The sequence below is a fragment of the Lissotriton vulgaris genome, chromosome 5 (genome assembly GCF_964263255.1).
Source record: "Lissotriton vulgaris chromosome 5, aLisVul1.2, whole genome shotgun sequence".
Taxonomy (NCBI): domain Eukaryota; kingdom Metazoa; phylum Chordata; class Amphibia; order Caudata; family Salamandridae; genus Lissotriton; species Lissotriton vulgaris.
This window is the reverse complement of record NC_141693.1, coordinates 906,637,093-906,664,800: the sequence shown is the minus strand read 5'-3', so window position 1 is coordinate 906,664,800 and position 27,708 is coordinate 906,637,093. Positions and strand designations below refer to the sequence as shown.

At 52.1% G+C, this 27,708-nt stretch overlaps 1 protein-coding gene across 17 annotated transcripts in view; it reads left to right on the top strand.

The window, feature by feature from the left end:
* Positions 1 to 27,708, top strand: part of BLNK (B cell linker) — an 833,130-nt gene that overhangs the window by 608,279 nt on the left and 197,143 nt on the right. The window lies entirely within an intron of this gene.

The window sequence follows — 27,708 nt, the reverse complement described above, 5'->3', positions numbered from 1 at the left end:
CGACGATAAGCATGAAACCTGCTTATACTGTCTTTATCCGGACCATTCTCCTGAAGAGTTTAGAATTTGTAGAACATTCTCTACAAAAACACTAAAGGACAGAGAAGGCCGGCTGCTCCTCTGGTGAAAAGGCTGAAAACCAGAGAGGACCTGGAATCTTCTTAGGACGGTGAGATGGCTTCAGTTTCTTCTAAATTATCCTTGAAGAGGCCAAGGGTTGCTTCCCCTAGCCCTACAGACGTTCCTCCTAACAAGACTATTAAAAAGTCTTCTGAGGCAAGATCTACAACGTCTGACAAGGAGGTTCCTGCCTTCAGGAAGCCTGCGCCGTCGTCGACGACGATTACCTCAGCGCTGAAGAAGACTGTGTCTACAGTCTATGTTTCTACATCGACGGCGACGGTGTCGACGACGATGGCGTCATCAGCATTCTCATCAACGACGACGACAACTCCATCGTCGACGGCGGGTAAGCCTGTGCCGTCGATTATCCTCATTACAAGGCCCTCGATGAAGATCCCGTAGATGACGTCGACTACAACATCAGCGTCGACGACGAAGCCTAAACCGATGACGCAGTCGACGAAGACGCCCTCATCGACAGGCGTACCGTCGTCGAAGTCTCCGACGACGGTGAAGACATCGTCGACAACGAAGACATTGTCGACGAGCGCACCATCTAGGACTGGGCCGTCGACGAAGGTACCATCGACGAAAACTCCATCGATGGCGACGAAGACCTCGTCGACGAGCGCGCCATCGACGACGGAACCGTCGACGAAGGTACCGTCGACGAAACCATCATCGTCGACGATTAAAACTCATTCGTCGACGACACCGTCGACAACGCCATCGTCGACGCCATGGAAACAATCGGACTTGATTTCTCCGTTGTCAGCTGCCAGCCAGCCGCTTACAAAAAAGAGCACGAAACAACCTATAACCCCTGATTTAACATCTCCAAGTAGGGTGCAAAAGCTACCCCCGTCACATATATTACAGGACGATGAATCAGATGAAGACCAGTACGGATAGGCCAACAGTCCTTCGGATCTCATAGTAAAGTGCCAAAGCACCGATGAAGAGGGAGATGAGATGGTTTATACAGAAGAGGCTGAACATTCCCATGTCCAGACGAAGGTTACACCTATGGTATGCCTTCCGGTGTCTATAGTTTCAGACTTACGGTTCTTGATCCAAGACTATAAGCAGCGCTTTCCTGAACCAACCACTGCCCCTTCAACGGAAGCAAATCCAGTTACATCTGGACCGACACCATCCTCACGTCGTAGACCATCACCTTTGGTGATCCGTCAGGAAAGAGAACCAGTGCACAATTGTTAGACCTGGCACCTTGGCGTGAGTTTCCCTTCCACTTTTTGCTGATGTGCCTCCGATGTTTTGTTGGTTTTCCGATACTCAGGGCACTGCGCCACGGCTGACCCGTGCCGCAGTGCAAGTGCTCCCTACTGTAAAATATACATGCGATTGATGTCCATGATTGGTTCATTGGATTTACTGTTAGTCCCTAGTAAAGTGCACTAGGAGTGCCAGGGCTTGTAGATGCCAATACTGCTAGTGGGCCTGCAGCGCTGGTTGCGCCACCCACAGAAGCAGCCGTAAGATGTGTCTGGGGACTGCCACCGCAGAACCCGCGTGCAGTCTCGTACTGTCATGCCGGCTGGGCAAGTGCAACCACTTGCCAGCCCCTGAACCTTCCCTTGACTGCATATTAGTCACCCCTCTGGTAGGCCTGCGGGCAGGGTGCATTGTAGGTGTAAGGTAGGACAAGCCCTGACGTGTGTGGCATGTCCTAGTAGTGACTTACAACCAAAATCGTATTTCACTATTGAAGGCTACCTGCTTCCGTTAGGCCCAGGGAGCATGGTAGAGAGTCGTGTTTAGTATGCCTGAACTCAGGATGATAAAGTATTTCTTGTAGTCAAGTTTATTTTAGTATCCTGTGTTTGCAAAAGCTACTTTTAGAAAGTTAGCATTTGCTTGCCTAACCATTTCAGCCTGCCTCTGCTGGTATGTGTATCTGACTGTCTGGGATGTGTGAGTGACAGGGCTGGGGGGATGACAGGTGGTGAATGCACAGATTACACCTTAGTGGGAGGTAGGAGTGCCTCTTGACTCGAACTCTAGCTGTGCTCTGCCACCACAATGCTGGCTCCACCCTCCTGGGGAGCGACTGATGACTCAGCCGACACCTGGCCCAGGACGGGCGAAGCCCCATCAACAAGGTACTTCTGGCTGCCCCTGTCCGCACAATGCTGGCTCCACCTCCTGTGGGGCGTCTGATGCGCCTGCCCCTCACACTGAAAACAGAAGCCGGAGTACGCCCACCAGGGTACTCAAGGACTGAAAGTGGCTATGCAAAGGCCCCCCTGGCCTGCGAGAACAAAAGAAATACCGTATAAAAGAAGGAGCCCTGCTTCTTGAAAGTTAGATCCTGTTTGGGCTACAGAAGGAACTCTGCCCGACGAGAAGGACCGTGGAGGACAAGGAAGAGTGCTGTCTCTTGCCTGTGTCTGGTGCCTTGCTGCCGAAGGAGAGGAAAAAGGAAAGACTGCGAGAAGACTTTTGCTTGACAAGACTTTGTGCCAAACTCTGCTGAAACGATCTCCAAGGGCTTGCTGCTGAACTTGCCCCCTGACCAGCGCCCCAGGACTAGTGGGCGCTACACCCTGAAGAAAGCGACTGTGTGTGCTGCTCATCGCTGCAATACTGACAGAGGGGTCTGGGAGCGCTGGGCAAGCCTGCCACGCTCCCCGTAATCCAAGGCATCGATATCCTCCCGAACACCGTGACCGGGACCCAAGGCAACAGCGAGAGCAAAGTGAGGTCCAGCCGCCGCTGGCCTGAACACCGTGACCGCACCTGCACCGGGAACCGAGAGCAAAGCGAAGGAGGACCCGTCCGGTCCAAGCTCCCGAGCTGACTGTGCTTCGAGCCGTCAGCCCATCTGCAAAGACGGACAACCGCCCTGTGAGAACCCCCCTCTGGTCGATATCCTGCCCGACAGCCCAGCTGTGAGCGCGCAGCTGCAACCGGCCCTTGGCTGGGTACGTCCTGCACTTGGGGACCGTACTGCCACTGGCCGCCACCACAACAGCCGCCGCCTCCCGGGTTGGAGAGAACGCCGAAGGAAGGACCCTGCCGCCACCGAACACCGCTGCCCCGGATGACCCGTGAACTGCTCGGCTGAGAGCCGCAACGAACAGCGACCCCGGGAAGGCAACGCGACGTGGGACAGCTCCCCTGAAAGCCGCCTGCTCCACAAGAACTTTGTTGAATTGGGCAGAAGGCCCTAAAGAACGCTTATTGCTGGAAAGAACTGTGGCAACCCAAAACTTAAGTAACCTGGAACCGCTATCGAAAGTTTGACAACTGTATTTACAAGCCTGCTTGAAATCTATATAAAGATATATATTTTTACAGAATACAGTTTGGTGTCATTGTGTGGTGGGTTGGTTGTGATGGTGTAATATTGCAAGAGTTTAACCCTATGTGCCCCAAAGATTAGCCTAAGACTGCTTAAGCCACACTACCTAGAGGGTAAGCAGAGGTTGTCTGGAAGGTAACCCTCAGCCCTGACGAGGAAGAGAGAGTCCCTGCTTGTCGCTAGTGCTACACTGCGCCAACTAGAGACTCCCCCTTCCTACATTGGACGCAGCGGTGAGGATTTTTCGAATTTACACTTGCAGTATCTATACCTTAACTGCTGACCATTGCACAGTGATTACAGTCCAGTTACTTAGCCACAGACTTTGCTTTTGAAATCTTGCCGAAAGAAGATTCCGAGTGTGGAAACCATGCCGGGCACGAAGAGCCTGGATGGAGCGGAGTCCACGACCTCTGAGATGTTGGAGGTGGAGTGGGACGCCACAAAGCTGGATAAATACTCCAGAACGGAACTGAAGTTTTTTTGCAAGAAACTCAAGGTTCCACACACCGGTTGCAAGAACAAGCCACAGCTCTACAAGGCCCTGAAAGCCTGGATAGAGTCCAGAAAGGCCCCGGAGGATCAAGATGCCCTCGCGGAGCAAGACACAACGGAGGAGCAGAATGCACCTGTGGATCTGGTGGATCTCGAAAGGCAAGACAGCGTGCACAGCTTTGGTAAAGGCCTGTCGCCAGAGGAGCTGGCAGACAGGAAAGAAACAAGGAATCACGAAAGAAAGCTGGCAGAATTAAAAATCCAACTGGAGCTTGAAACCAAAAGAATGGCGCTGGAAGAGCGAAAGCACCAAATGGATTACGAATTGAAAATGAGGGAGATGAGTCTAAAGGAGAGAAACTTGGATCATCCTCCCTCTGGTGGCAGCACATCGCCAGTGCAGGTAGAGTCAAGAGTGCACATTCCAAAAGATGTAGTTAAAGAGTTCTTTAAGGGGGATGACATAGGACAATGGTTTAGGGCATACGAGGTAGCCATGTCCTCCCACCGGGTCCCTGACAAGGATTGGGGAGCGGGGTTGTGGGGAAGGTTCCTTAGCGAAGGGCGAGATACCTTGCTAGATTTGCCCGTTGAAAATCAGAGATCCTATTCCCACAGGAAAGAAGCTTTAATGAACAGGTACGGGCTTACCCCTGAAATGTATAGACAGAAGTTTAGGGGATGTACTAAGCGGCCTGGGAATACGTATGTGGAGTATGTGACTTATTTTTGCAGAGCACTGGATGGTTGGGTGAAGGGTAGCCAAGTGAATGATTTTCAAGGTCTCTTTGATTTAATTGCATGGGAGCACTTGTCTGATCACTGTTTTCCTGAGTTACGCCAACACCTGATCGATAGCAAGCTGTCCAACCCGAGGAAGCTTGCTGAGGAGGCGGACCGCTGGCTCAGCACCAGGGTCCACAAGGGTCCAGTGGGAGACTCCGCCAAGAGTGGGCAGGGTCCCCAGCAGAAGAGTGGGGGGACAAGGGAAAACAGAAAGGGTTCCAAAAAGGCCCCCAAAGTAATCCCCAAGGGGACCAGCAGAAAGGTTCTCAGCCTCCCCCACCCCCAAAGCAGAATGGGGCCCGACAGGTAAGCCTGTTCCAAAGGGGCCCTTCAATTGTTTCAAATGTGGCGAGCCTGGGCACATATCCAGTGACCCCAAGTGTCGCCTGTTTGGAAAACCCGCACCCACTGGTGCTCCGCCCCGTCAAGTGACTAGTGTTCACTTAGGAGAAGAAGTGATGGTCCCGGGGGTGGAGATCCCGTTCACATGACCCTAGTCTCGCTAGGAGACAGTGAGATGATCCCTACAAACTACCTGCCCTCTAACACTAAGAAATATGGGCAGGTAGTGATCATCAATGGTAAGGAAGCTGAGGCTCTTAGAGACACAGGAGCCAGTGTGACTGCAGTGAGGCAGCACCTGGTGTCTCAAGAGCAGGTTGTACCCCATGCCTACTGTAGGGTTATCAACGCTGATAATTCAGAGAGTCAGTGTCCCATGGCTCAAGTTCCCTTCGAATGGGGGGGGGGGTCTCTGGTACTCTGCAGGTCTGTGTAAGGAAAACCATGCCTGTTGACTGTTTGCTAGGGAATGACTTGGAGCACTCCCCTTGGAAAAAGGTGGAGAAGACGACTCACCTACGGATGGTGGGTCCGCCTGACTGGGCGTGCGTGACCACCCGGTCAATGGCAGCCAGTAGGGGTGATCAAGAGGTCCTGGGGCCTGAAGGAGAGGCCCAGGAACCGGCCTTAGGGAGAAGGCGCAGGGGGCGCGGGAAACCGGCCCCTGAAGTTCCCACGGTCCAGGAGGAAGCAGACCCTGAGGGGGATGCCCTGGAGCCTACAGGGGAACAGATTGCTGAACTGGGGGACCTGCCTGAGCTGACCCATTGGCAGCAAGAAGGAGGACCCTCCAGGGAGGAATTCTGCAAGGAGCAGAAAGAATGCCCTTCTCTCATGGGTATGCGGCAGCAGGCTGCAGACCAGGCCAATGGTGTTCAGGCCAAAACACATTATGTGTACTGGGAGAACGACCTCCTGTATTCAGAGCCTAAGGCTGCTGAACCTGGGTCAGCCCTTGTGCTGGTGGTACCCCAGAAGTTCAGAGCCTTCCTACTGGGTCTGGCTCACGATGTGCCTTTAGCAGGACATTTGGGGATGGACAAGACCTTTGACAGGCTTGTCACCCACTTTTACTGGCCCCAAATGAACAAGAGTTCAGACGCTCATTGTAGAACCTGTCCGACTTGCCAGGCAAGTGGGAAGACCGGAGGGAAGAACAAGGATCCCCTCCAACCCTTCCCTGTAGTTGGTACGCCATTCCAGCGAGTGGGTATTGACATCGTTGGGCCTCTGGACCCCAAGACAGCCATGGGCAACAGGTTCATCCTGGTCTTGGTGGATCATGCCACCCGGTACCCTGAAGCCATCCCTCTGAGGACAGTGACGGCCCCTGTGGTGGGACGTGCACTGATGGGAATTTTCTCACGAGTAGGATTCCCTCTAGAGGTGGTAAGCGACAGGGGGACCAACTTCATATCCAAGTATATGAAGTCCCTTTGGCAAGAGTGTGGTGTAACTTACAAGTTCACCACGCCTTACCATCCCCAAGGTAACGGGTTGGTTGAGAGATTCAACCGAACCCTGAAAGGCATGATCATGGGCCTAGAAGGTCCGATGAGGCGTAAGTGGGACGTCCTCTTACCATGCCTGCTCTTTGCATATCGCGAGGTACCACAGAAGTCCCTGGGGTTCAGCCCCTTTGAGCTACTGTACGGTCACCCCGTGAGAGGACCACTGAGTTTGGTAAAGGAAGGCTGGGAGCAATCTCCCAGGAAACCTCCCCAGAATGTATATAGCTACATGCTGGCCTTCAGAAACCAAACCAGGCGCTTCAGACAACTTGCCGAGGCAAATCTGGAAGCGAGCCAGGAGGAGATGAAGCGGTGGTACGACCAGAATGCCACTCTGGTCGAGCTTCAGCCTGGACAAGAGGTGTATGTCCTGGCCCCAGTGGAGCCCTGTGCCCTTCAGGATAAGTGGACAGGCCCATTTGAGGTTGTGGAGCGCAAGAGCCCAGTGACATACTTGGTGGACATGAAGACGTCCAGGAACCCTTTGAGGGTCCTACATGTCAACCGCCTCAAGCCCCACTTACGAAGGTCCGAAGTGGGCATGTTGTTGGCAACCGATGACGGAATGGAGGAGGAGTCGGAGCCTCTTCCTGACCTCTTGGTGGCCTGTGAAAAAGATGGGTCAGTGGATGGAGTTAACCTCTCACCCACCCTGACCACCGAACAACAGGAAGACTGCCGCCAGTTGCTGGGGCAGTTTCCAGATCTGTTCTCCCTGGTTCCGAGTGTCACAGATTGGTGCGTCCATGATGTGGACACTGGAGACAGCTTACCTGTGAAGCATAAGGCTTACAGAGTGACTGACAGGGTCCGTGCCTGCATCAAGGAGGAGGTCTCCAAGATGCTTGCCCTTGGGGTGATTGAGTCTTCCAGCAGTCCTTGGTCCAGCCCCGTGGTCTTGGTCCCGAAGGCTGCTGCGCCGGGAGCCACACCCGAACTCCGGTTCTGTGTGGACTACAGAGGACTCAATTCAGTCACGAAGACTGACGCGCACCCCATCCCCAGAGCTGATGAGCTCATTGATCGGCTAGGGGCTGCCCGGTTCCTCAGCACGTTTGATTTAACGTCTGGGTACTGGCAGATCGCCTTGACCGATGGGGCAAAGGAGAGGTCGGCATTCTCGACACCAGATGGGCATTTCCAGTCCCGGGTTATGCCATTTGGAATGAAGAATGCCCCTGCCACCTTTCAGAGATTGGTCAACCAGGTGTTGGCTGGGCTGGATGAGTTCAGTGCCGCCTACCTGGATGACATTGTGGTGTTCAGTGGCACCTGGCCAGAACACCTGCGACACCTCTGGGAAGTGTTGATGGCCCTGCGCCGAGCAGGCCTCACAATCAAGGCAAGCAAGTGCCAGATTGGGCAGGGTTCAGTGGTGTACTTGGGACACCAAGTGGGGAGTGGCAAGGTAGCACCCTTGCAACCCAAAATTGAGACCATCCTGGCTTGGGAACCCCCCAAGACCCAGACTGCAGTGAGAGCCTTCCTGGGGCTCACTGGGTATTACAGGAGGTTTGTCAAGGGCTATGGCACGATCGTGACCCCCTTGACAGAGCTGACTTCGAAGAAGCAGCCCAGGAATGTGATTTGGACTGACACCTGTCAGAAGGCTTTTGACACCCTGAAGACTGCCATGTGCACGGCGCCCGTGCTCCTGGCTCCTGATTTCTCCAAGGAATTCATAGTGCAAACAGACGCTTCAGAGCATGGTGTAGGGGCTGTTCTTTCACAGATGACTGAGGAGGGCTTTGACCAACCCGTAGCCTTCATAAGTAGGAGGTTACTTCCACGGGAAAGTAGGTGGAGTGCAATAGAGCGTGAAGCATTTGCTGTGGTCTGGGCGCTGAAGAAGCTAAGACCCTACTTGTTTGGGTCTCACTTCCGAGTTCAGACGGACCACAGGCCCCTCAGATGGTTGATGCAAATGAGGGGTGAGAACCCGAAACTGTTGAGGTGGTCCATTTCTCTACAGAGTATGGACTTTACGGTGGAACACCGCCCTGGTACAGATCACGCCAACGCTGACGGTCTGTCCAGATTTTTCCGCCTTAGTGATGTGGAACTCCCTGGGGAAGGGTAGTTCCCCCCACATTTCAGCTGGAGGGGACACATGTTAGACCTGGCACCTTGGCGTGAGTTTCCCTTCCACTTTTTGCTGATGTGCCTCCGATGTTTTGCTGGTTTTCCGATACTCAGGGCACTGCGCCACGGCTGACCCGTGCCGCAGTGCAAGTGCTCCCTACTGTAAAATATACATGCGATTGATGTCCATGATTGGTTCATTGGATTTACTGTTAGTCCCTAGTAAAGTGCACTAGGAGTGCCAGGGCTTGTAGATGCCAATACTGCTAGTGGGCCTGCAGCGCTGGTTGCGCCACCCACAGAAGCAGCCGTAAGATGTGTCTGGGGACTGCCACCACAGAACCCGCGTGCAGTCTCGTACTGTCATGCCGGCTGGGCAAGTGCAACCACTTGCCAGCCCCTGAACCTTCCCTTGACTGCATATTAGTCACCCCTCTGGTAGGCCTGCGGGCAGGGTGCATTGTAGGTGTAAGGTAGGACAAGCCCTGACGTGTGTGGCATGTCCTAGTAGTGACTTACAACCAAAATCGTATTTCACTATTGAAGGCTACCTGCTTCCGTTAGGCCCAGGGAGCATGGTAGAGAGTCGTGTTTAGTATGCCTGAACTCAGGATGATAAAGTATTTCTTGTAGTCAAGTTTATTTTAGTATCCTGTGTTTGCAAAAGCTACTTTTAGAAAGTTAGCATTTGCTTGCCTAACCATTTCAGCCCGCCTCTGCTGGTATGTGTATCTGACTGTCTGGGATGTGTGAGTGACAGGGCTGGGGGGATGACAGGTGGTGAATGCGCAGATTACACCTTAGTGGGAGGTAGGAGTGCCTCTTGACTCGAACTCTAGCTGTGCTCTGCCACCACAATGCTGGCTCCACCCTCCTGGGGAGCGACTGATGACTCAGCCGACACCTGGCCCAGGACGGGCAAAGCCCCATCAACAAGGTACTTCTGGCTGCCCCTGTCCGCACAATGCTGGCTCCACCTCCTGTGGGGCGTCTGATGCGCCTGCCCCTCACACTGAAAACAGAAGCCGGAGTACGCCCACAAGGGTACTCAAGGACTGAAAGTGGCTATGCAAAGGCCCCCCTGGCCTGCGAGAACAAAAGAAATACCGTATAAAAGAAGGAGCCCTGTTCCTTGAAAGTTAGATCCTGTTTGGGCTACAGAAGGAACTCTGCCCGACGAGAAGGACCGTGGAGGACAAGGAAGAGTGCTGTCTCTTGCATGTGTCTCGTGCCTTGCTGCCGAAGGAGAGGAAAAAGGAAAGACTGCGAGAAGACTTTTGCTTGACAAGACTTTGTGCCAAACTCTGCTGAAACGATCTCCAAGGGCTTGCTGCTGAACTTGCCCCCTGACCAGCGCCCCAGGACTAGTGGGCGCTACACCCTGAAGAAAGCGACTGTGTGTGCTGCTTATCGCTGCAATACTGACAGAGGGGTCTGGGAGCGCTGGGCAAGCCTGCCACGCTCCCCGTAATCCAAGGCATCGATATCCTCCCGAACACCGTGACCGGGACCCAAGGCAACAGCGAGAGCAAAGTGAGGTCCAGCCGCCGCTGGCCTGAACACCGTGACCGCACCTGCACCGGGAACCGAGAGCAAAGCGAAGGAGGACCCGTCCGGTCCAAGCTCCCGAGCTGACTGTGCTTCGAGCCGTCAGCCCATCTGCAAAGATGGACAACCGCCCTGTGAGAACCCCCCTCTGGTCGGTATCCTGCCCGACAGCCCAGCTGTGAGCGCGCAGCTGCAACCGGCCCTTGGCTGGGTACGTCCTGCACTTGGGGACCGTACTGCCACTGGCCGCCACCACAACAGCCGCCGCCTCCCGGGTTGGAGAGAACGCCGAAGGAAGGACCCTGCCGCCACCGAACACCGCTGCCCCGGATGACCCGTGAACTGCTCGGCTGAGAGCCGCAACGAACAGCGACCCCGGGAAGGCAACGCGACGTGGGACAGCTCCCCTGAAAGCCGCCTGCTCCACAAGAACTTTGTTGAATTGGGCAGAAGGCCCTAAAGAACGCTTATTGCTGGAAAGAACTGTGGCAACCCAAAACTTAAGTAACCTGGAACCGCTATCGAAAGTTTGACAACTGTATTTACAAGCCTGCTTGAAATCTATATAAAGATATATATTTTTACAGAATACAGTTTGGTGTCATTGTGTGGTGGGTTGGTGTGATGGTGTAATATTGCAAGAGTTTAACCCTATGTGCCCCAAAGATTAGCCTAAGACTGCTTAAGCCACACTACCTAGAGGGTAAGCAGAGGTTGTCTGGAAGGTAACCCTCAGCCCTGACGAGGAAGAGAGAGTCCCTGCTTGTCGCTAGTGCTACACTGCGCCAACTAGAGACTCCCCCTTCCTACAACAATGTCCCGTCTTCTGACGAAGAAGTCGAAGAACCAGAAGAGGGAGAGGTTCGGGACGACCAGTCCGACCATAGGGATGATGAGGACTACATCGCTTCATCTCCGGGCACTCCTGAACCCACTACCTCGGACTAACCGCCATTGGACATTGGCGGATTTCACAATTTGGTGGAGAGAGCGGCCACGAGATTCCATATGCAAATGGAATCCCATGAAACAGACTGCTTCCTATATGATTTTAAAGACCCTGTTAGGAAAACAACAAGATCAATTCCTATCATTGAGCATATATGGGAACAGGGAAAACAGCTGATGCAGACACCAGCCTCGGTCTCCGAAGTAGTCCCACGGCTGGACAAAAAGTATAAGGCACCAACAACAGCAGCAGCCTGCCTTACTGGGCATCCCAAGCCAGATTCTGTTGTTACCCAGGCAGCACAAAATAACTCGAGGAATCCGGCATCCCCATTGTCAGCTCCACCGGACAAAGAGGGCAGGAAGCTTGACAGTATTGGCAAACGCTTGTCCACCACGTCGGCCACGACTGTGAAAGTGGCTAATTCCATTGCGCTACTAGGCCGCTACAATAGGCAATTGTGGGAGGATATTGCCCCGTATCTGGCGGAACTACCAGATAACTTGAAAGAGGAAGTACAATCGCTCCTTAAGGAAGGCCAAACATCGGCATCAGAAATTATCGATTGTGCCGTAGATGTGGCTATGACAAGCTTCAGACAGCTAGCAGGGGCCGCGGTCTTGCGAAGGCAGGGGTGGCTTAAGGCTACATCCTTTCGCCAAGAGGTCCACTCCAAACCAAGGTACTGGACATGCCCTACGACGGCCAACACCTTTTTGGGGAAAAAATCGATGAGGCCCTGCAAACGATCAAAAAAGATACGGACATGGCACGAGCGCTGGGCACATTGCAGTTTAACCGCATGAGTGCTGCAGCTTTTCCCGCTGTGCGCTCAAAATTAAAAAAAAAACGCTTTACATGACAAAGCCAGCTCGTCATGCGCGCAGCGCAGGTAACGCCCATGACGAGCTGGCTTTGTCATGAGCACTGAAGCGGTTAAGAACCAGTCCTTTCGAGGGAGCAGAGGTAGAGGTCAATCCTCTTACAGAGGTTCTTACCAGAGCAAATCCTCATATTCCTATAACCAAGGCAGATCGCAATATCAACAGCGACAACAGCAACAAGGTCATCAGACCTCGAATGGAAGGTCTAACTACAGGGGGAAAAAATTAGAGGAAAACCGCTGGCGGACGCCATTGACCTTTTCCAACAGCCAGTCCGTCCACAATTTCATTTTTTCAAACTTGGAGGAAAACTAACACACTTCCTCGACAATTGGAGATCAATTACAATGGATCGGTGGATGCTCCAATTGATCCAATTCGGACATTCGTTACAATTCAATTCAATTCCCCCGACTACTCCTCCTCGCAAGCTTCAACACAGGCGTCTACGATTACTCCTTCAAGAGGTCTCTTCAATTTTAAAGAAAGGAGCAATAGAGCGAGTATCAGCAGCTCACAGAGGAAAGGGATTCTATTCCAGCTTCTTTCTAATACAAAAGAAAGGGAAGAAATGGAGGCCCATCCTAGACCTCAGGGCACTCAACACATTCTTGAAGAGTCAATCGTTCCGTATGGTGACTATCCAAGAGATCTTGGGGTCACTAGAGTAAGGAGACTTTATGACGTCTTTAGACCTGCAAGACGCATACTACCACATCCCTATTCACAAAGGCCACAGGAAATTCCTCAGATTCGCAGTGGCAGGTCAGCACTATCAATTCTGTGTCCTCCCATTCGGCCTCAAGTCGGAACCCAGAATTTTCACCAAGTGCCTCTCCCCAGTGGCAGCCAACAGTCAACAAGGACACCAAGTCTTCCCATACCTGGACGACTGGCTGGTAAAAGCACCATCTTTGAAAGGCGCAGTCAAGTCTTCGAGGGCCTGTCTCAATCTTTTCCAGCAACTGGGTCTGACGCTCAATCACGAGAAGTCAACCTTACAGCCCTCCCGAGTTCTTACCTTTCTCGGGGCGACATTAGATACGGAATGTTCAAAAGCATTTCCATCTCAGGAAAGGAAGCACAAGCTTATCACTCTGGCCACCGCAGTTGCCTCGAGAAAAACTTTGCCGGTCCGTACTTTCAAGTCCCTCCTGGGGATGATGTCCTCATGTATCCTGCTTATTCCACACTGTCGGCTCAGAATGCGCCCTCTGCAGGAAGCTTTGACCAGGTAATGGACTCAGAGCACAGGCTCTTTCGAGGATCGCATTGTGATAACACAGCAAATGTCCAAGGCCTTGCTATGGTGGAGGTCGTCCAAAAATCTCTCGCAAGGACTAACATTCCTGCTGCCTGCAGCCCCACACGTGATAACTACGGATGCCTCCCTAGAGGGTTGGGGAGCGGTCCTTCAAGAGCTGCAGATCAGCGGCAAGTGGACGGACCAGGAAAAGCAGCTCCATATCAATCTCCTAGAGCTGAGGGCAGTTTTCTCTGCAGGCTTTCCTACCGCGCATCCAGAACTCCCCAGTGCTTGTCAGGACCGACAACACTACGACAATGCACTGCTTGAACAAACAGGGAGGAACGCGTTCGCTCACACTATCTCGCGAATCGCAGAAAATCTGGAACTGGCTTGTGCTCCACAGTATCACGCTGTCAGCGGAGTATGTCCCAGGCAAAGACAACATCATAGCAGATGCTCTAAGCAGACAGAGATCGCTGTCCCACGAATGGGAGCTAGAACAAGAAGTGCTGGATCACATCTTTTCGGAATGGGGAAGACCGCAGATCGACCTTTTTGCCACCTGGGAGAACGCCAAATGCCGCAACTTCGCAAGTTGGCATCCCCTCCTGCGGTCCCTCGGAAATGCATTTTCCATCGCATGGCGCAACGTGTTTGCGTACGCATTGCCGCCATTTCCCCTGATACCAAGAGTCCTCCGAAAAATGAAGACAGAACACTGCACCCTGATTCTGATTGCCCCGTTCTGGCCGAGGCAGCATTGGTTCACGGACCTCCATCGCCTCTCAGTCCACCCGCCAATCCGTCCCTGTTCACGATGTCCAACGGCCAGGTACAGCACCTGAATCTGAAATCTCTCAGATTATCGGCTTGGCTCCTGAGTACCGAGAGTTCTGCCAACTAGACATTCCGCAGGAGTGCAAAGATGTCCTCACGAAAGCAAGAGCAGAGAGCACAAATAAGACCATTTCGTTAAAATGGAAACGCTTTTGCATTTGGTGTAAGGACAAAGATCTACATCCCTTTAAGGCTACTCCGGAGCAGTTACTTCCATATCTGCTACACCTGGTACAGGCGGGACTTGCGCATGCCTCTATCAGAGTACATTTGGCAGCAATTTCTCGCTTTACAAGAACTTCAAAAGGGCCCTCTCTCTGGCCACACCGGTTAATAAAGCAATTCCTTAAGGGGCTTTACAGAACCTTTCCTCGCCTACGGAGAGTTCCACCAACATGGCATCTTAATGTGGTTCTCAACCAGTTGATGAAGCACCCTTTCGTGCCTATTCACAGAGCAGATGTCAAATACATCTCCTGGAAAACGGCCCTTCTATTGGCCCTGACCTCAGCAAGAAGGGTCAGCGAACTACAGGCTCTTTCCATACAAAATCCCTTCATGCAGTTCAAGGAAGACAGAGTGGTTTTAAGAACTAACCCTCGATTTATTCCTAAGGTCCCGTCGGACTTTCATCTAAATGAACCTCTAGTCCTCCGATCTTTCTTCCCAAATCCCAGCACTGCAGCTGAAAGGTCCCTGCACTCTCTGGACCTGAAGAGGTGTCTTAAATTTTACCTCGACAAGACAAAACATTTTAGGAAAACGAACCTGCTTTTCATCGCTTTCAGTAGACCAAGAAAAGGCATGCCGCTTTCCAAGCAAAGTATTTCACGATGGATATCTTCGGCAATTGCCTTTTGCCACGACAAAGCAGGACGTCCGTTACACTCCAAAGTAAGAGCTCATTCTACAAGAGCTGTGTCCACATTGGCAGCGCTCTTTGCGGGGGTGCCAATATTGGACATTTGCAGGGCAGCGACCTGGAAGTCGCCGCATACCTTTACCAGGCACTACTGCCTGGATACGGAACTGATGCAGGATGCAGTAGTAGGCCAGGCTGTGCTTCACCATCTATTCCAGTGAGGTGAGCCTTCCTCCTTCCCGCCATCCTTTGCTGGTATACACATTTATTTACTTATTTCTTGTTACTTGTTGATGGCTTTTAGTCGATATGTATTATCTCAGACTACTGTATGCTGTTTCATCAGAAATGTGCATAATGTACTGCTTACTACTCTGATTCAGGCATGTGAATTTTACTTACCTGTAACTGCAGTTATCCAGTATTGGTGTCTTTCATAGATTCACATGCAACCCTCCCGCCTCCCCTGGAAGGACTCACTTCTCTCTCTAACAAGTATTACGCCTACCTAGCTTGGTGCGTACGAAAATCTGAGAGACTGAGGCTCCTGACAGGAAGGTTCTAGAGGGAGGTGGTAGCTGATTGGCTACCTTCTGGAGTTTGGTCCTTTTTACAAAAGGACATAGATAGGCTGCTAAGGCAAGGCCCTTAGGCCTACTTTTCTCTATGTATGTCTATAGGACATTACTTTTCTATGTACCGGAGACTCCCGTCTCAACGACGGGGAATGATTCAGGCATGTGAATCTATGAAAGACACCAATACTGGATAACTGCAGTTACAGGTAAGTAACGCATTTCATCTCCTCGCTCCATAAAACCAGTGCTCCATAAAACCAGTGTCATCTTAAGGATTTATGGGGACCGAGCAAGATATATTTTGGAGCCGCCTGCTTGGAGCAACTTTGAATTTATTACCCCTTTTCGCCTCATTCATGTCCCCCATGATGCCAAACAATACTGAATTATATGTTAAATCTTTAGAAATAGGGGTACACAAAAACTGATGGAAGCTCAAGCTGCCTGGGGCCTACCAGCCAAGCAGTACCAAAAGAAAACTTGAACAAGCATTGATGAAGCCATTTTCTTTTAGTTTGAATCTGCCTTTTTTTTTTAACTTGCAACAACATGTGGATTGCATTGTTTAACCAGCTTGTTACTCCAATTATAGGAAAAATAGTCGGCAAACAACAGCATAATATTAACCACATCGATGCAGCGGCTATTCCGCCGCAGCTCTAAGGGGGCGGGGGGCCGCGCGGCAGGCGCATGCTGGTGACGGTACCGCTCCGTCACCAGCCGCGGTTGAGCTGTGCTGATGACGGAGCGGTTCCGTCATGGCCCGCCCACTCAATAGAACGCGCCGCGCAGGCGCGAAATCAGCCCCGTGCATGCACGGCGGCCGGGCCATGACGGAACCGCTCCGTCATCAGCACAGCGACACCGCGGCTGATGACGGAGCGGTTCCGTCATCAGCATGGATAGGGTTAAAGTAATACACATGCACATATTGATGAAATTATAGCTTTAGTTGCTGAATATTTGTAATCAAATGGATACTCCTTTTTACTGTTGCAACAGTGAAAATCAAAAGACTCTTCAGAGGATTTTTACCATTCCATTGGTTAAAATATTACTTAGATTTATTTATTTCAACCCCTCAAGCCAATATTGCACCACCTTTGTAGAACATTGCAAATGAGTAAATGGATTTACTAGTGCAAGGTCAACTATTTTGTGGGGGCTTGTACTGGCAAATTGGTCCATTTGCTTCTTAAAGTTGGATTTGGACTCGCACTTGCAAATGGCTTTGAGAATTGGACTCAATATGTTTCTTTCTCTACTTGATAGAAGTATACACCTCTAAATATTTCATTTTCATTTAAATATTTCATGAAAGTATTTCCATTTCAGCCATTGCTTGCTCAGTCATGATGTTCTGATATATGAAAATTATAGCTACTGTTCTTTTTTTTTTAAAATAAAAGGATTGGCAAGATTACTTTTTGTCAATCTTGATTACTCCAGTTCTCTCTTCTTCGACCCAGTATTCACTCATTGATAATGGTTAGACCTGGCATCCTTTGGCACTGTTTCCCCTGTCTTTTTGCTTTTGGCCTCCTGTTTTTGACTGTGTGCTGAACTTCGTTTTTGCTGGTGTTACAACTTTGGGCACTTCAAAACAGTTGACGAGTGCTAAAGTGCATGTGCTCTGTGTGTAAAATGTAATGGGATTTGGTTTCTCCATGATTGGCATATTTGATTTATTAATAAGTCCCTAGTACCATGCACTGTGTGTGCCAGGGCCTGTAAATCAAATGCTACTAGTGGGCCGGCAGCACGGAATTTGCCACTCACATGAGTAGCCCTTCAAACCTGTCTCAGGCCAGCCACCACAGAGCCTATGTGTTCTGTTTTAATCTGCCATGTCGACCTGGCAAGTACGCCCACTTGCCAGACCCAAACCTTCCCTTTTATTGCATGTAAGGCACCCCTAAGGTATGCCCTAGGTATCCCCATGGGCAGGGTGCAGTGTGTTTAATAGGTAGGGCATGTAGTTTTAAGTTTTACATGTACTGGTAGTGAAAAACACTACAGCAAGGCCTATATTACCATAAGTTAGCGTTGGAGCTTCCTTGTAACACTTTACAGGTGTATCGTCCAAATGGATAGATCAAAAATTGGAGCTTGGTGCCTCTGGTCTCACAATTAAAAAATACATATTTTAGTGAAGTTGATTTTTTAATTGCAGGTCTGAGAATACCACTTTTAGAAAGTTGGCATTTTCTTACTTAACCATTCCGTGTCTCTGCCTGGCCCTAGAATACACATCTGGGTTGGATGACAGCATGGCTTTGTGAACTCTCTCTAGACAGTCACGCACGAAGGGAGCTGAGGTGTGCCCTGCATATCCTCATGACCCATCACCCCACTGATGGGTCTTCCTGAGCTAGAGTGGTGGGAGGAGCTGACACTTGGGTCTGAATGGGTATGTACTTGTCCCCTCACAGAGAGCTGCCTACCCCAGGGTCTTGTGCACTTGTCTCCCCACTTCAAAGGCTAAAATGGGTATAAGTAATGGACCTTTGACACCACTGACTCTGAACACTCTGGACTGAGGACATTCTACCTAGAAGAAGAGCTGATGTGCTGCCAGGAGGAGCTGCCACTTTGCTGCTTGCTATGCTATGTTTGCCTGCTACCTGCTGATTCTGTCCTGGAAGTGAGAGAACTGGACTTTACTCTCTGCATCCTGCTTTCTAAAGTTATCTAAGGGCTTGAGTTGAGTCGGCCTCCTGTTGAAAGTCTCAGGGCCATCAAATACTTCACCCGCAGCACCAGGGCTTTCCTGCTTAAAACCCTACCTTGTCAAGTGGTGCCAAATCCAGTTCCAGGCTCTTGGAAGTGAGTTTGCTGTGCTAAACGAGAAGAAACCAGTCAATCGACTTTGAGTGTGAGTTCGGAGCCAGTGCCGCTTTTCCCCACCATGCTGCTGCCTCACTGAAGCAGTGGTCCCCTCTCTATGCAATGACCGTGACTTGCAACACCGGCCTGATGCCGCCGCAGCACCTCTGAAGATTGGACACAGCATGAGTCTTGAGCACTGCATCACTGAAGTTTACAACGCCTGACTCCGACTCTGCAGCAGCACCTGTGGCCCTGTGGTGTGACATAAACACCACTAAGTTGACGCCTCATGGCTTGACCCTCAACACTTCATCGACCTCACACTGCCACCGGAACCAACACCTCGCTATCAGCGCTGTATCACCTTCCCTGTGCTTTGCAACATCCTGGACGACCCTGGCGTGCCAACGACCTGCATCGACAGTAAGAAACCAACGCCGCACCGGCCTCAGCAACGCTTCACCTCCCTTGTGCCTGGCAACATGTTTGTTTTGTGAACGTTTCCAAGGTACTGTAATCATGGTCTGTACTACTCCGTAGCCGGCAGGCGCCCCCTCGCGGTCATCCCCGAATTTTGAGATTCGACTTTATCAAGTACGTAGGTATAGCCCCCACTGGAGCTATTGTGTTTCTAAGTCCTAGAACTTCCTTTAATCTTGAAGAGATTTGTTTTTTTATTTGTGTATGTTGGATTTTTGTGTTTTTTGGTCTTGGTTTAATCAGATAAGTATTGGCTATTTTTCTAAACTGGTGTGGAGTACTTTTGTGGTGTTTTCACTGTATTGCTGTGTGTGCGTGCACAAATACTTACACATTGCCTCTTAAGTTTAGCCTGACTGCTCTGAGCCAAGCTACCCGAGGGTGAGCACAGGTAAACTTTTAGTGTGTACACTGTACTACACTTACGCTGACTAGGATTATAGGCCCCTACTTAGGAAAGGTGCAACCCTCTGCCAACTAGAGACCCAAGTTCTAAGAATGATTATCTGCCTCCTCAACACAGACATCCTAGGATAAGCAATTTGCTAGCTGTTGGACCCGGCCCATTAGGAATGAATGGGGAATATGTATGCCCATGGTAGATTCCTGATGCGTGGGGAGTGCAGGGTCGAGTTTGATATGTGTGAACTCGTGAGAATGAATGCTGCAAAATGATGTATGCGGCATGACTGTGTCTAGTCTAGAAGTACTACTTTTGGAAGTTGGTATATTTGTGTAAGTTGGGTCTGGCGTGTGATTGGCTGGTGAGCCTGGCCCAGGAGTGCCTGGACCTGCTGGTGGATGGACTATCTGGTTTGAGTAGGACAGGGTCTGCAGGGTCTGCAAGGCCCCAGAGGAGGGGGTCTGAGTCAGCCGTAGATGAACGGCCCCTCTGCTGTCAGGGATGGGAGGAAAGAGCGTCTGGTGGAGCCCACCCTGCTGGCTCTCCATCCTGACGGCCCACTGTCACCTCTGGCCCTGAAGCTGTCAGGAAGACGAAAACCAGAAACATTCCAGCACCCAGGGCCCCTTGCACGAAGTACTTCAAAGGCATTTCTGTGTATAAGAAGGGGCTGTGTCTCCTTCCAAGTTGTTCTTGTTCTTGCTCTTGTGGCTGACTTGGATCTACCAGGGGTGGGCGCTGCCCAGCCCCTGGATGCCTGGATTCCTGGACTCCTGGGGGACCCTTCGGCCCTGCCTGGGCTGAAGGGGTGACTTGGCTTTGCCCCTGGGGAAGCTCTGGGGCCATGGCAGCATGGAGAAGCTGCCTTTTCCTGTGGAGAGCGCTGGAGTTGGATTCTAGCGCCGGGAGGCGCTGTGCTTCGCCTTGAGCGCATGGGAGCGCTCTGCCTGCTGTCTAGCGCTGTGGAGCGCTTCATTTCTCCCAAGCGCTTGAGAGCGCTGTCGCTGGACTTTCTAGTGCTTAGGAGCGCTTTTGTGCTCGCTTATAGCGCTGGAGGCGCTGAGGATTCCTGGCCGTATTTACTTAATCAATTACGAGTGCCCACCTCGATCTGCCGCGGAGAAAAACAAACCACGAAGGGGCCGCGACCGGATTGGCCGAGACCCGAGGAGAGCCGTGCTCTGATTGGTCCTTGGACAGGGGCCTGGTCCAGGAGCCGCGCTGTGGTTGGCTGACTCCTGGAAGCTGCTTGCATGACGTGGTGGGGAGCCGAGGAGGAGGAAGGACGCATGGTGGCCGGGAGAGAGCTGTTCCCGCTTCCCCCTGCCTGGGGGAAGCTCTGATTGGCGTTGCCGGTCTCCCGTGTGCAGAGGGAGACCGGAGATTCCCCCGCCGCCAGTGGTGGAAGCCGCCACATTGAAGCCAACGGGAGGAGCCGCCGTCTGGAGGAGCAGGCGGGGCTCCGGCGGCAGGAGCAGAGAGCCCTCGCGTGCAGCCGCCGCCCCAGGAGACCGGTGAGTGGGGCTTGGGCGTTTGACCGGCCTTAAGACACTGGTGCATGTAGGGCGGCCCCAGATGGCAGTGGGCCGCCCCAATGTCGCGCAGAGCCTGTGGAGGCTCCCACAGCCCGGGGGCAGTATTTGTGACAGAGTCCCCCGTGAGGGACTCCAACGAAGCGAGGAGGCTTTGGGCGGCCCCGCTGGGCAGAGGGCCGCCCCGACGATCGCGGGGCATATTACTTGGAGCCCTGTGAGAGGCTCGTGCCCGCATGTTGTTTGGTGGGCCTGTTGAGGCTCAGAAGGGCGTTTTCGTGACTCGAGTCCCCCGTGGGGGACTCCAACTGCCTAAGTCGTGTTCAGAGTCCGGTGAGGCTCATGGGGGCACCATTGTTTTAAGAGCCCGTGTGGCTCCAACGTTTGGCATGTTGCTTTAGAGCCTCTGTGGCTCCAACGTCTGGGGCATGTGCTATGCCCAGAGCCTGTGTGGCTCCAGCAGTGGCGCAGTTGGCGCCTAAGGGCCAGTGAGGGCCCTGGTGCAGTTTTGTTCTTCCCCAGTTGCCCAGCACTTAGTGGGCATCTGCCACGTTTAGGCTTTTTGTACTTTGAGACTGGCACCCTGACATTGAGACTCAGGGCGTCTGAGCCCCAACAAGGCCGTTGGCCTAGGGACTGCCACAGGTAGTGGCTTATGTGAGTTTGCGCAATGGTATGGTTATTGCACCTCTGAATGTGATCTCTTGCATCATGTGTTATTCCTGCACCTCTGAAGGTTTTTAGGCCTCATGTGATATTTGCGCTATGGTATTACTCTTGACACCTCTGGATGTTTTATGCATTATGTGTCTTTCTTTTCATGCGCTGCACCTCTGAATGTTTAGTCATCATGTGTCTCCTTGCGCTGCACCCCTGAATGTATTTTGATTGCATCATGTGCTCTGTCCTTAACACCGCTGAATGTGTAGGTCTATACATCATGTGTTTTCTTTCTTTACCACTCCTGTGAATGTATATTCATGCATCATGGTAATGTGTTCTGATTTATACCCCTAAGTGGATTTTATCCTTAGGTGGTTGTTCTTTCTAGTACAGGTGGTCCTAGCGAGGTCCTGGTTCCCTGCGTGACATGCTCCTAAGGGGTTTAGGGTTGCGTAGTGTGTACTTACCTGTTCCCAGTAGTTACTGGATGTGATTCATAACTGTTACTTTGTGCTACAGTGATTTTATATTCTTTTATTCTAAGTTCTGACAGTATTTCATTTCTACTAAGTGCTGATTATGACAGTGGCCCATGTGGCCCTGTCTTGTGAATAATCCCATGTGAATATTGCCCGTGCCAGTTGGCACCATGTATATGTGTGATTTTATCTGATGTGCTTTTTACAATACAAAAGGTATTTTTATAATAACCTTGTGTGGATTCTCCTTTGTGGTGTGCCTAGTATGTTGTTGCTATTGTGCGCTGACGCAAATGCTTTACACATTGCCACTGAGTTTAGCCTAGACTGCTCGTGCCAAGCTACCAAGGGGGTGAGCAGGGGTTATCTTGGCGTGTGACTTCCTTGCCCTGACTAGAATGGTGGTTTCTGCCTGGCTTTGGCGCCAGCCTTAGCCTACCAGAAATAGCCAGTTCTAACATTGGTGGGTCAGCGGTGCGGATTTGGACTGGTGTTTGCGCAGTGCCATAGCGACAACTGGCTACATTGCAAAACTCTGCAATTGTTTTTTCAGATAGTCACATGTTTGGGATTATTGTTTTTGATTTTTTTCCTCAAGAGTGTCATTTTCAAATGTGTTTCTGCGCTTTATGTTTAGCGGCAGATGAGAGAAAGTGACAGGGCGGGACGCCAGTAGAGGGGAGGTTCCCATAGATTAGGAATCCCTTCCTGGGTCCAGTGTCCAATCCCAAATCCTGTACCTGTGTGGGTAGATGGAAGAGAGGGAGTGTGAGGAGAAATGACTAGCTCAGGAGGGTGGTTGTTCCCTGAGTGTAGTGTGTGTGTCTGGATTCCCTAGTGTGATAGGATCCAGTGGTGGCAGCTTTAATGTGTCCAGCGTGTTAACTCCCATTCCACGCTCCCAGAGTTTGGTACCTGTGTCACGTGTGGTCAGGTTGAGTGATCAGGGGTGGTAAAAACTGCCTTACCAGTCCGAGGGGGGGGAGTGTGCGCATGAGTTATGTCTTGAACTGGAGGAGCTGGTGTGAGTTTTTTTTAAAGGAGCTTGTACATGAGGTGTACCTCTGGTGGTGTGCAGGAGGTCCCGCAGAGGAACTGGACAAGAAGGTGGATGTCTGGCGGTGTGCTAGATGTCTTGCAGTGGCATTAGGGAGTGATTCTAAAAGCAGTGGCTTGTGTATCTGATGATCCTGTGTAGGTGAAGAGGTTCATGTGTAGCCCAGCTAGATCCCAGTAGAAAGGGTAGGGTGTAGGGGCTCACGTCCTGTCTCAGTGGAGGGGGAGTGAGTGTGGGACGGTGTGTCCCACGTTGGCCTGAAACCTTATCTCAGGGCCCGGAGGGTTCCCTAAGGGAGCGCCAGGTCAGGGGCCTAGGCTGTACATACAGGTCATTTGAGGAGGATCTTCCTGTGTCTAGAGGACGGGGAGTGTCTGTAACCAGAACTCCGGCGGTCCTAGTGTTGGGCAGTACCGCTCCTAAGTGGAGGGTGCAGAAGTCCTGGCTCGCTGAGCATTTGCCCGCCTAGAGTGCTTGACCATTTGTGGGGCCTCTGGAGGTCGTTCCCCGAGGAGGGGGGAAAGCCGGGTTGGGGTTGTGGCCTGACCTGGGAGGAGTACTGGAGGAAAGTGTGTCACTGATACGCCGCTGGCGTGTGCTCTGTCTAGCCTGGGACATACTGAGAATCACCCTGTGATAGGGAGTACTGGAGGAGAGTGTGTCGCTGATACGCCGCTAGCGTGTGCTCTGTCTAGCCTGGGACTTACTGAGAATCACCCTGTGATAGGGAGTACTGGAGGAGAGTGTGTCACTGATACGCTGCTGGCGTGTGCTCTGTCTAGCCTGAGACATACTGGGCCTGTAGTCATGGAACTGGAAGGGGGTGCAGAGGGACGGTGTCCTTACTTCTGACCCCGGTGCAACCTGAGGGTTTAGATCTTAGGTTGGGAGATTAGGAAACTTCTAGGTCAAGAGGAATCTCTGCCCAAGTGGATCAGCTGAAGAGACTGAGGGGGGCTGCCCTAGCTGTGTGATCTGGGGCTCACCTGCAGCTTGTTGTTTCCACTAAGGTAGAGGAAAGGGGGCTTTGCTGTGTGCTGTGTCCCCCCACCTGCTTGAAGAGGAACTGTGCGGTGTGCTTTGTACCTCAGAAGTGAAATAGTTTCCAGGTGGTAGACCAGTGATGGAGTGAGGTCCTGATCTGGTAGGAGAATTGTGTTCTGGTGAGTGCTTCTCTGTGAGGGTGCGGAAACCCAGAAGTAGAGGTAGGGTGGGGCATTCTTACCCGAGACCTCTGGTCAGCTTGGGGGTGTGGACCCTAGGTTGTTGGATCAGTGGTAGTCGTAGCTACACTGAGGAAGAGTGGAGAATGGCTATTGTGTGCCAGGGGTTACTGCCCCCCGCTCTGTGGATTAGTTAGGACCTGTGATATGTGGATGGTCTTGGCTGTAGATGACTAGTGAATACCAGTAGGGTATCCTAGTTGTGTCAGGGAGTTATTGTTTGGAGGTAACCAGGTAGGTTCAGAGTGGCGAAAAACTGGACGCTCTCCCTGCTGTGCGGGGCCGTGTCCGTGGTTTTTGTCACCCAAAGCAGTGAAGCCCATCAGTGGTGTGATTGGTCTACCCTGCGTTTTGGCTGGAAGGGGGTCGTGTTGGACCCGGCCCATTAGGCAGGTTCACCCCTAGACTTTTTGCTTTTTCCTAGCCTCTTTCTGGAACCTGGTGTTGGTGATTTTAGGCCTCTGCGCACTTTTTCACTGTGGTACAGTGTAAAGTGCTTGAGCTCTCTGTATAGGTGTGGTGAGTGGCCTGCCCTCCCATTGGAATGAATGGGGAATATGTATGCCCATGGTAGATTCCTGATGCGTGGGGAGTGCAGGGTCGAGTTTGATATGTGTGAACTCGTGAGAATGAATGCTGCAAAATGATGTATGCAGCATGACTGTGTCTAGTCTAGAAGTACTACTTTTGGAAGTTGGTATATTTGTGTAAGTTGGGTCTGGCGTGTGATTGGCTGGTGAGCCTGGCCCAGGAGTGCCTGGACCTGCTAGTGGATGGACTATCTGGTTTGAGTAGGACAGGGTCTGCAGGGTCTGCAAGGCCCCAGAGGAGGGGGTCTGACTCAGCCGTAGATGAACGGCCCCTCTGCTGTCAGGGATGGGAGGAAAGAGCGTCTGGTGGTGCCGGGCTGTGCCTGCCGCCCACCCTGCTGGCTCTCCATCCTGACGGCCCACTGTCACCTCTGGCCCTGAAGCTGTCAGGAAGACGAAAACCAGAAACATTCCAGCACCCAGGGCCCCTTGCACGAAGTACTTCAAAGGCATTTCTGTGTATAAGAAGGGGCTGTGTCTCCTTCCAAGTTGTTCTTGTTCTTGCTCTTGTGGCTGACTTGGATCTACCAGGGGTGGGCGCTGCCCAGCCCCTGGATGCCTGGATTCCTGGACTCCTGGGGGACCCTTCTGCCCTGCCTGGGCTGAAGGGGGGACTTGGCTTTGCCCCTGGGGAAGCTCTGGGGCCATGGCAGCATGGAGAAGCTGCCTTTTCCTGTGGAGAGCGCAGGAGTTAGTTTCTAATGCCGGGAGGCGCTGTGCTTCGCCTTGAGCGCCTGGGAGCGCTCTGCCTGCTGTCTAGCGCTGTGGAGCGCTTCATTTCCCCCAAGCGCTTGAGAGCGCTGTTGCTGGACTTTCTAGTGCTTAGGAGCGCTTTTGTGCTCGCTTATAGCGCTGGAGGCGCTGAGGATTCCTGGCTGTATTTACTTAATCAATTACGAGTGCCCACCTCGATCTGCCGCGGAGAAAAACAAACCACGAAGGGGCCGCGACCGGATTGGCCGAGACCCGAGGAGAGCCGTGCTCTGATTGGTCCTTGGACGGGGGCCTGGTCCAGGAGCCGCGCTGTGGTTGGCTGACTCCTGGAAGCTGCTTGCATGACGTGGTGGGGAGCCGAGGAGGAGGAAGGACGCATGGTGGCCGGGAGAGAGCTGTTCCCGCTTCCCCCTGCCTGGGGGAAGCTCTGATTGTCGTTGCCGGTCTCCCGTGTGCAGAGGGAGACCGGAGATTCCCCCGCCGCCAGTGGTGGAAGCCGCCACATTGAAGCCGGCGGGAGGAGCCGCCGTCTGGAGGAGCAGGCGGGGCTCCGGCGGCAGGAGCAGAGAGCCCTCGCGTGCAGCCGCCGCCCCAGGAGACCGGTGAGTGGGGCTTGGGCGTTTGACCGGCCTTAAGACGCTGGTGCATGTAGGGCGGCCCCAGATGGCAGGTGGCCGCCCCAACGTCGCGCAGAGCCTGTGGAGGGTCCCACAGCCCGGGGGCAGTATTTGTGACAGAGTCCCCCGTGAGGGACTCCAACGAAGCGAGGAGGCTTTGGGCGGCCCCGCTGGGCAGAGGGCCGCCCCGACAATCGCGGGGCATATTACTTGGAGCCCTGTGAGAGGCTCGTGCCCGCATGTTGTTTGGTGGGCCTGTTGAGGTTCAGAAGGGCGTTTTCGTGACTCGAGTCCCCCCGTGGGGGACTCCAACTGCCTAAGTCGTGTTCAGAGTCCGGTGAGGCTCATGGGGGCACCATTGTTTTAAGAGCCCGTGTGGCTCCAACGTTTGGCATGTTGCTTTAGAGCCTCTGTGGCTCCAACGTCTGGGGCATGTGCTATGCCCAGAGCCTGTGTGGCTCCAGCAGTGGCGCAGTTGGCGCCTAAGGGCCAGTGAGGGCCCTGGCGCAGTTTTGTTCTTCCCCAGTTGCCCAGCACTTAGTGGGCATCTGCCACGTTTAGGCTTTTTGTACTTTGAGACTGGCACCCTGACATTGAGACTCAGGGCGTCTGAGCCCCAACAAGGCCGTTGGCCTAGGGACTGCCACAGGTAGTGGCTTATGTGAGTTTGCGCAATGGTATGGTTATTGCACCTCTGAATGTGATCTCTTGCATCATGTGTTATTCCTGCACCTCTGAAGGTTTTTAGGCCTCATGTGATATTTGCGCTATGGTATTACTCTTGACACCTCTGGATGTTTTATGCATTATGTGTCTTTCTTTTCATGCGCTGCACCTCTGAATGTTTAGTCATCATGTGTCTCCTTGCGCTGCACCCCTGAATGTATTTTGATTGCATCATGTGCTCTGTCCTTAACACCGCTGAATGTGTAGGTCTATACATCATGTGTTTTCTTTCTTTACCACTCCTCTGAATGTATGTTCATGCATCATGGGTAATGTGTTCTGATTTATACCCCTAAGTGGATTTTATCCTTATGTGGTTGTTCTTTCTAGTACAGGTGGTCCTAGCGAGGTCCTGGTTCCCTGCGTGACATGCTCCTAAGGGGTTTAGGGTTGCGTAGTGTGTACTTACCTGTTCCCAGTAGTTACTGGATGTGATTCATAACTGTTACTTTGTGCTACAGTGATTTTATATTCTTTTATTCTAAGTTCTGACAGTATTTCATTTCTACTAAGTGCTGATTATGACAGTGGCCCATGTGGCCCTGTCTTGTGAATAATCCCATGTGAATATTGCCCGTGCCAGTTGGCACCATGTATATGTGTGATTTTATCTGATGTGCTTTTTACAATACAAAAGGTATTTTTATAATAACCTTGTGTGGATTCTCCTTTGTGGTGTGCCTAGTATGTTGTTGCTATTGTGCGCTGACGCAAATGCTTTACACATTGCCTCTGAGTTTAGCCTAGACTGCTCGTGCCAAGCTACCAAGGGGGTGAGCAGGGGTTATCTTGGCGTGTGACTTCCTTGCCCTGACTAGAATGGT